A 9,905-nucleotide genomic window follows, 5' to 3' on the forward strand; every position below is an offset into this window, starting at 1 on the left:
TTAGTTCAGGTTTTAAAGATCAGCTTATTCAAATAGGCTACATATGAACTACTTTTTAGTCAGAGTATTCTATCAATTCCCAAAAAAGTGTTAAAAATCTCCCAGTATGATTTTGTATTTGTGTGTTTCTCTTTTAATTGTTTTTTCCAAATTTGCCTTATGTATTATGACCTATGGTATTAGAAACATACAGTACCTATGGTGTTAGGTACATATAGTTGTCCCCCATTATCCATGGAGGATCCATCTCAAGACCCCCCAAAACTGTGGGCAGTTCCAAATATTATATACACAATATATTTTTCTATATATACATTCTGTATTAGTCCATCTTTATACTACTATAAAGAAATACACAAGACTGGGTAATTTATGAAGAAAAAGAGGTTTAGTGGACTCATGGTTCCACATGGCTGGGGAGGCCTCACAATCATGGTGGAAAGCAAAGGAGGAGCAAAGCCATGTCTTACATGGTGGCAGGCAAAAGAGCTTATGAAGGGGATGTGCCCTTTATAAGTCTCTCATGAGACTTACTGACTATCACGAGAACAGCATAGGAAAAACCCACCCCTATGATTCAATTACTTTCACCAGCTCTGTCCCACGACACATGGGGATTATGGGAGCCACAATTCAAGATGAGATTTGGGTGGGGACACAGCCAAACCATATTACATACCTACAGTAAAGTTTAATTTATAAAATCAACGCAGTAAAAGATTAAGGACAATAGCAAATAAAATAGAGCATGTATAACAATATACTGTAATAAAAATTAAGTGAATGTGCTCTCTCTCTCTCTCAAAATACCTTATTGTACTGCACTTACCCTTCTTGTGCTGATGTGAGATGCCTCCGTGATGAGATAAAATGAGGTGAATGATGTAGGCATCGTGGTGTTGCGTTAGGCTACAATTGACTTTCTGATGCTCAGTCAGAAGAAGGATCATCTGCCCTGAGTGATTCTGGGTCCTTGAGCCATGAGGATGTTGATGGTTGGATGTCAGGAGCAGATGATGTTGATGATTAATGGGGATTAATGTGTACAGTGTGGATATTTCTTCCCATGCTACCCATCTATTCCTAATCACCTGAGGCTCTGTTCCATGTCATTGTCACCTTGGAACCCAAGTTGACAGAGCAGGTTCTGTCCGGCCATCACGGTGGCTCTCTGCTCACCTCCCATTAGCCAGAGCAAGTGACATGACCATGCCTTAGTAAAACATAATGGAGAGTTAAAATCCTATGGCAAGAAAAGACAGAACATTTGTAAACTATAATCAAAATCTATTTTTCATATTTGTGTACTGATTCTCAAGTGAGAAGAATTTTTACTGGGCTTCATATTCACATGCAAACATGTTGCATTCCTTTTGATCCCATTATTTCTCAACCTGAGTGTAATTTGGAATTCATCCTAAGAAGTGCAGATGGAAGGGGAGAAAATGAACATAGATTATAGTCAAATTCTCAGTGTCATTCTTGTAAAGTAGCTCTTCTATGCTGAGATGGAATTTTCTCTTGTGCCCTGTTACCTGCAGTCAATACCTGCCAGGATATAGGATCCATTCCCAAAGCGACCCCTGCCTCCAGTCTTCCCTAATTTCTGTCCTTTCAGTTCTTGCTAGAGAGGGTAGAAATACCTCAATGCCTGACAAAAGAAGCACCCCCACAGTAAGGAGATGGCTGTCACATTTTCTAGCTGATAAAACAGAAGGCATTTAGGTAAAAGTTGCCAGTCACTTTCAAACAATCAGGCTTGTTTATTAATTTTTAGTGACCCTGCAAAGTTGATTTACTATTTTTTCCAATCTATTATCATTAGCTCTGGAAGTAGAGAAACTTTCCCCCAGATTCCAGAAAATGTTGATAATCAAATCCAGCTCTTGGTGGTAGCGTGAATTTGCTTCCTTCTTAGTGCCGTCCAAACTCTCTTGGTGAGAAACATTTTGCCAGATGTCATTTTAAACCAGAAGCCACTGCAAGCCTGGAAATATCAGCTTCCTTGGGGTATCTGAGATGTAATCAAAAGGACAATTTCCAGAAGCACTTCCATGTGTAAAACAGCATACGGCCAGTGCTTCAGCCCACCTGGAGGGTGTTAGTGTCAGCATGAACTCCCACGCCCACAGTGGGCATTATATACCCAGGGAGAGGGACTTCAATATCAATGTGTTGAGGTGATTATGATGATGGTGGTAGGTCATAATGGTGATGATGTAACCAACATGGTTCTTCCAGATTGATGTTTCTCTATGTTGCTGCATCTAGAGTTCAATAATTACTTGCAAGACAATGTCACATGAGTCCTCTCAATGCAGTTACTTTAATTAAATGGGACTTCTGATACTTTGGTTTTCTCCCTGTTTGAACCACTGCTGGAACTAATGGCTACTAATTACACGCAGTGTTTACAAGAGACACCTAAAGGCCCTGACAGGTGGCAGTGGAGAACCCTTTAGTTGAAGGACAAGAGGAACAGGTTGAGCTGAACCCAGGAACAGGCACATTGGCTGCAACCTGAGCCTCCCATCTTGCAAATATTTATGTGGATAGCTGAGGCATCAGAAGAAGCAATTGTTGGCACTTCCCTTCCCATTTTAAAGATGACAAATAGCTCTTCTGACAGCTGGGAGCTTGAAGAACTGTATAGAAAACAAACAGTCAGGCTTTGAGGACTGGAGAGTTTTCAAAAGGATAGCAAAGAAGCCCAAAAGGAGATTAGAATGAGAAGAGAGAGACGCACAATGCTTCAAAGAAGGTTAAGATCTTCAGCCCTGGCATGTTGAAATACTGATGGATAATTGTAATTAGCTTTCAGAATTTTTAATTATAGAAGTGGTATAAATAATCACCCGACCCAGCTTCACTAATGAGAGTCCTTGTGCTGAGACACACAGGGAGGCTTTTGTTAGGTGTCTTTGAAAATGTGGCTGTTAATTAGGTGTCTCGCAGAGGCAGGGTTGCAGCAGAAGAGGCAACATTTATACACTGAAATTCGGCTTATCAAAAGAGGTAGCCAATACCATTAAAAGGACTCAAAGGAAAAGCCAGACACTGGTGGGTTTTGGTTTTGATGATCAGATTGTGCAGCGTCACATGTCTCGAAAGTGACAAAGCCATAGTGCACACCCTGGTCTTTCTGACCCCAAAGCTCCTGCTGTTTCTAATACACTGAACTGTTTTACACAAAACAGGCAAGCAACACGTTATCGACCATCTGGTCTGAACACTCACTGCCGCACTTTTCTTGTGAATCAGCTGCTTGGGTGTTGTGTAAAAAATGGAACATTCTACAGATTGTCTCTGTTGTCTAAAACACAGAAACAACAAGAATCTCATTGACTGAATGCCACAGAATCCGGAAATCATTGTTCCTCTCTTGGAGGTCTTTTTACTTTTATCTAGGTCCTAATTTTCCTATACGTTAACCATTGATTTTTTTCACATAATATGCCAATTAAATGCGATATCTTTTTTCATATTTATTTATTTATTTATTTAAGATGGAGTCTCGCTCTGTTGCCCAGGCTGGAGTGCAGTTGCACCATCTCGGCTCACTGCAAGCTCTGCCTCCTGGGTTTGCGCCACTTTCCTGCCTCAGCCTCCTGAGTAGCTGGGACTACAGGTGCCCGCCACCATGCCCAGCTAATTTTTTTGTATTCTTAGTAGAGACAGAGTTTCACCATGTTAGCTGGGATGGTCTCGATATCCTGACCTCATGATCCACCTGCCTCAGCCTCCCAAAGTGCTGGGATTATAGGCGTGAGCCACAGCGCCCAGCCTCAATGGGATATCTTTTAAAACTCCTTCCAGAGGTATTTAGTGAAGGATCAAAGACCTCCCCTCAGCAATATCTATGCTTTTTCCTTTCTGTCGTAAGAGAAACCTATGTATTAGCTCAGCAGGGGCACTGTTTCCAGCCTGTGCTGCAGCAGGGTGTGACCATGTGACCAAATCCTGACCAATGGTGAGTAAGCAGCAATATGGATGCCAATTCTAGGTTGTGCCATAAAAACAAGGGGAACGCCCTCCCATGTTGTCCCCCTTTCCCTAACCCCACTAGCTGGAATGTGGGTGGGTCACGAGTCAATTTCCAGCAGCCATCCTGAATCATGAGAAGCTGAACAGCTGAATTCACAGAGGTCACTGGAGGGTGGAGCACGTCAGAGAGGGTAGGAAGCTCCATACTTATCTGGAAAGGGTGGAAAACACGATGGAATGAGACAGGAAGAGCCTGCACCCCTGATAATAGTGGGACCACCCTCTACTCCCCTGGGCTGTAATTAGACTTGAGAAAAATGTGCTGTCTTATTTAAGCACACCGATTGGTTTGGGTCTGTGTACTCACCCAAACCTCATGTCAAATTGTAATCGCCAGTGATAGAGAAGGGGCCTGATGGGAGGTGACTGGGTCACGGGGGTGGATTTCCCCTTGCTCTTCTCGTGATAGTGAGTGAGTTCTCACAAGATCTGGTTGTTTAAAAGTATGTAGGACCTCCTCCTTCACTCTCTCTTCCTCCTTCTCCCGCCACATTAAACGTGCCTCCTTCCCCTTCACCTTCCTCCATGATTGTAAGTTTCATGAGGCCTCCCCAGCCCTGTTTCCTCTACAGCCTGTGGAACTGTCAATTAAACCTCTTTTCTTTTCTTTTTCTTTTTTCCTTTCTTTTCTTTTCTTTTTTTTTTTTTTTTTTTTTTTTTTTTTTGAGACAGAGTTTTGCTCTTTTGCCCAGGCTGGAGTGCAACAGCGCGATCTCGGCTCACTGCAACTTCCGCCTCCCAGGTTCAAGTGAGTCTCCGGCCTCAGCCTCTTGAGTAGCTGGGATGGCAGGTGTCGGCCAACAGGCCCAGCTTATTTTTTTTGTATTTTTTTTTTTAAGCTGTGATGGGGTTTCACCGTATTAGCCAGGCTGGTCTCAAACTCCTGACCTCAGGTGATCTGCCTGCCTCGGCCACCCAAAGTGCTGGGATTACAGGCATGAACCAATGTGCCCACCATAAACCTCTTTTATTTATACCCAGTCTCAGGTAGTTCTTTATAGCAATGTGAGAACAGACTAATACACCACTCTTATTTTGGGTCTTTTTCTAACAGCAGCCAAGGCTGCATTCTAACTGTTAAAGGTTGGCTTATCAGTGATGCCACTATACCTATTAACCTTGAAGACAAAGTCCATTTTATTAAGGCTGCCTTACATTTATCAAATAAGGTTTGTCCTTGAGTCCTAAGAATACCTATATTAAGAATAAGGGGAAAAAAAGTGCTTCTTCTGTTCTCGACTCTCACACACCATTCTACACAATGCTTCTGACACCAGAAGTGTGGAGAGTTTTCTCTACACAGCAAGCAAGCAGCTCTCTAGAAGACACCTGCTGAGTGCTCTATATTTCAATTCTGACATTATCTCCAAGGAGATAGTGTCAGATCTCATAGGTCAAGGGCTCAATTTTACAAGGTTGCCCCCACTTGAAATGCCAATCACAGGTAGTATAAAAAAGTTGTCACCTATACTTCTTTGTGACTGGCTATAAACTGGGGTTCCCATAACCCCCTCCTCAGGTTTGATTAATTTGCCAGAGCAGCTCACATAACTCAGGGCAATGCCCTACTTACTTTTATCTGTTTATCATAAAGAATAAGACACAGGATGCAGATGAACAAGCAGAGTGATGCACCAGGTGTGGTATAGGGAAGGGCATGGGGTTTCCATGCCCTTTCTGGGGCGCTCCATCCTCCAAGGGTTCATGGGTTCAGCTACTCAGAACCTCACCTGAATCCCTTCCTTTTGGGTTTTTATGGAAATTTCATTATGTAGGGTAGGCATGATTGATTGCATTGCTGGCCACTGATGATCAGCTTGACCTTCAGCCTCTCTCCTCTCTCAGAAGCTTGAGGAAGGATGGAGACTGAAAGTTCCAAGCCTCTAACCACGTGGTTGGTTCCCTTGACACCCAGCCCCACATCGTGAGGCTATCTCTGGGCTCACCAAGAGTCACTTCATTACAACAAGCATTTCCTGTTACCCAGGAAATTCCTAAGATTTAGCAGCTCTGTGTCAGACATTCCTATCACTCAGGAAATTACAAAGGTCTTAGGAGCTCTGTGCCAGGAACCAGATATCAAAGACCAAATATTAGAACAAAAGTTTATCCTAGCACCTTTATCTAAAAAGACTTTAGAAGCTGTAAGTCAGAAAATGGAGGAAATAACTAGTTCACCATATTACAAACTGTAATAGCATAAAAATGCTACAGATGGTCATGAACTATCAGGTAATTCAGAGATTCCCAAGCTATTCGATGGAAATCTGAGACTTTTAAGTGATTAAGAAAAAGGATGCTGTGGTCAAATAACTTTGAGATATGTTACGTGCTATATTCCCCACTTGAGGACTCAGAATGTATATGAAAGTCTCTCAGAAGTCCTGAAGGAAAGAAATCTATTTAACTGCTTTTTTCCTCCTTTTGTAAAACTTAAAAAAAATGAAATGTAAATCAACTATCAAACGGTACAGAAAACATACATTACAGCTCAATCAATTATTACATCATGACTATCCACTTGACCATCTCACAGGTCAGAAGATAGAGTATTGCAGCAGAGTTCAGCTGCTTCCTCATACTTCCTCCCACCAATATCTCATCTCCTCTTTTCTCTCCCAAGATGACCATTTTTCTCCATTTCTTTCTTTCTTTCTTTTTCTTTTCTTTTTTTTATTTTGAAATGGAGTCTCACTCTGTCGCCCAGGCTGGAGTGCAGTGGTGCGATCTCGGCTCACTGCAAGCTCCACCTCACAGGTTCATGCCATTCTCCTGCCTCAGCCTCCCAAGTAGCATTTTTTCCCATTTCTAACACCTTAGTGCAGCTTTTCTGATTTGAACTTTATATAAAGGAAACCGTGAAGTATACATTTGTGTTTGGTTTCCCTCATTCAACATAATGTTTGTAAGATCCATTCATATGTTGGATGAAGTTTGGGTTGTTCATTGTCTTTGCTATAGAGTATTTCATTCTCTAATTATTCTAATTTAATTGTCCATTCTAACACCAATACTCTTTTGGATTGCTTCCCTTTAGAGGCTCTTATAAATAGTACTTCTGTGAACATTCATGTAGATGTCTTGTGCTAAGCTTGTGAATGTATTTCTGTATTGTGTATCTCTAAAAGAGACGTTGTTAGAATATCACATACCTTTGACTTAAATAGGTAATGTTAAACAGTTTTCAAAAGTGGCTATACTAGTTTACGCCCCCACCTGTAGTGTATGAGAATTTGAGTTGGTATTGTCAGAAATTTTAATTTTAGTTATTCTGGTGGGTGTGAAGTAGTGTCACATTATGGTTTTAATCTTCATTTCCCTGATGTCTTGTGAAGTCAAACACCTTTTCTGATGTTTCTAACCCTTGGAGCTTTTCTTAATGACGTATCTATGCAAGTCATTTGCACCTTTTTTTTTCGGTTGCCTGGCTTTATTTTTATATTAATATTAAAGGGTCCTTTATGTTATCTGTGGCTTGTTTCACTCTCTTAACAGTATTTTTGGATGAACAAAACTTATTAATTTTAATATAGTTCATTTTCATTAATTCTCTTTATGTTTAATGCATTAGTGTCAGATTTAAGACAGTGTTCTCTACCCCAAGTTAATGAATATTTCCTAACTTTATTTTCCAGAGTTTTATTATTTTACCTTTCACGTTTAGATCTATAATCCACCTGAAGGTAACTTTTTATGGCATGATATGTGGATTACATTTTACTTATTTTTTTCCAAATACAAATCCATTTGACTCAACACAATTTGTTGAAAAAAATTGTTTTCTGCCACTGTTCTACAATGCTACCTTTTTCTCATAAATTAAGTGTCCAAACATGCATAATCTCTTCCTGCATTCCACTCTGTTTCATCCATCTTGGGCCAGTTCCACACTTTCTTAATCACGGTAACTTTGTAAGTCTTTGTACACAGCAAAGCAATTTCCCTACCTTGTCCTTCTTCAAGAGTGTCTTGGCTCTTTCTATTTTTTCTTCTTCTTTAAGTTACTGAAAAATTTGTTCCACAATTTCTCAAGGTGATTATAAACTTTTGAATTTTTTATAGTTCTATTTATTTTGCTTCAAAATATTTGAAGATTATTAGTCATAGAATTTTGTAAGTTTTACACTTGCATTACAAATTGACACTTTTCTCATAACAAAATGTCTTTGTATCTCTAACAATGTTTTTTGACTTTAAATTTACTTTGCTTTTATTAATATAGCTACCCAAGTTTTCTTTTGTGAATCTTGCCTGGTTAATTTTTATACTTTTACTTTCAAACTTTCTGTATTCATACTTTATTTATTTCATACTTTATCAATAAAGTATGAAAGTCATACCTTATTGATCGTATTGTATTGATGTATTATTTTGTAAGTAGCATATTGCTATTTATGTAGTCCATTTACATTTAATGTAAAGCAGATAATTATGTTTTAATCATATTATTAACTCTTTTCTATTGTTCCAGCTATCTGTGCTTCTTTTTCTCCCCCTTTTCATCTTCCTTTGAATTTGTTAAGATTTTTTTTTTTAATTTATTTCTTCTCTCCCCCTTTTTGCTAAGTTGTTACAAGTATTTTTACTGTTCTTTTGCTGGTTAATTAGAGAATATAATCTGCATCCTTGTCTTATCAAAGTTTAATTATTAGTTGGTACTTTTATCTCTTCTTGGACAATACAAAACTCTAATAATACTCTAACTCCATTAGTCCTTATCATGAATGATATGCTATTATCTCTGTGCATTTTAATTATATATGTACACATGTATCTCCATCTTATTGTTTCCTTTAATTAAGGCCTGATTAAGATAAATTTTCTGATTTTTATTTGCATAAAATTTCTTCATTCTTGAAAATATTCTCACTCGTTATGGAATCTTAGGTTAACACTTTTTTCATCAGCACGTTGGATAAATGTGTCGTTACATTGTCTTCTATGAGAGTTTCTGCTATGATGTTAGCTGTCAGTCTAATTTTGACTGCTTTAAATGTAATGTGTTTATTTTTTTCTGGCTGGTTTTCAGAGGGTTTTTTTATTCTTTGTTTTTTGTTTCCAGCAGTTTTATCCTGATACACCTATCATTTCATTTTTATGTGTTCTGCTGTTACTTTTATTTATTTTTATTTATTTTATTTATTTAGGGCTTCATGGATTTGTGGTTTGATGTCTTTCATTAGTTCTATGACATTCTCAGAGGATCTTTCCAAATATTTCTTCTAATCCATGCTGCCTCTTTTCTTGCTGTGGGTCTCCAGTTTCAGATAATTATCAGTGCTTGCTTTATATCCCTTAGCCTCTCTTTTGCATTTTCATTCCTTTTGTCACTCTTCACATTTCATTCTGGATATTTTCTTCTGACCAATTTTCCAAAACTCTGGTTCTCTTTTCAGTTGTGTTTAGTCTATTTCTGACTTCATCCATTGAGTTTTTAATATTGATCATTGTATTTTTAAGTTTCCATTCAATTCTTTCTTATGGTTTTCATTTCTTTGTCAAAAATGCTCAATCTTGCTGTTTTATTTCTTGAACTAATAATTACAGTTATAGGTCAGTATCTGGTACTTCCTTTCCAGGTTCCCTTGTGGGTCTATTTCTTATATCTGTTGTTTGTATTGGTTTTTATTTTAATGTTGTCCAGGCTTTTTCTCTACTTGGTTTTTATTATTACTATTAACAGTTAAGAATTGTGGCCCAAAACTTTGTAGACATAATTTTTGGCCTTAGATGATGCTAATTTTCTCCACAAAGGTATACACTACTTCTGGTAAGCAGTTCGGAACACTAGTAATTGAGGTTAACAAAATCCAATTTTAGAATCTGAATATGATGAAAAGCAAGGCTTAGTCCCTGAGAGA

The sequence above is a fragment of the Macaca mulatta genome, chromosome 1, assembly GCF_049350105.2.
Source record: "Macaca mulatta isolate MMU2019108-1 chromosome 1, T2T-MMU8v2.0, whole genome shotgun sequence".
Classification (NCBI taxonomy): domain Eukaryota; kingdom Metazoa; phylum Chordata; class Mammalia; order Primates; family Cercopithecidae; genus Macaca; species Macaca mulatta.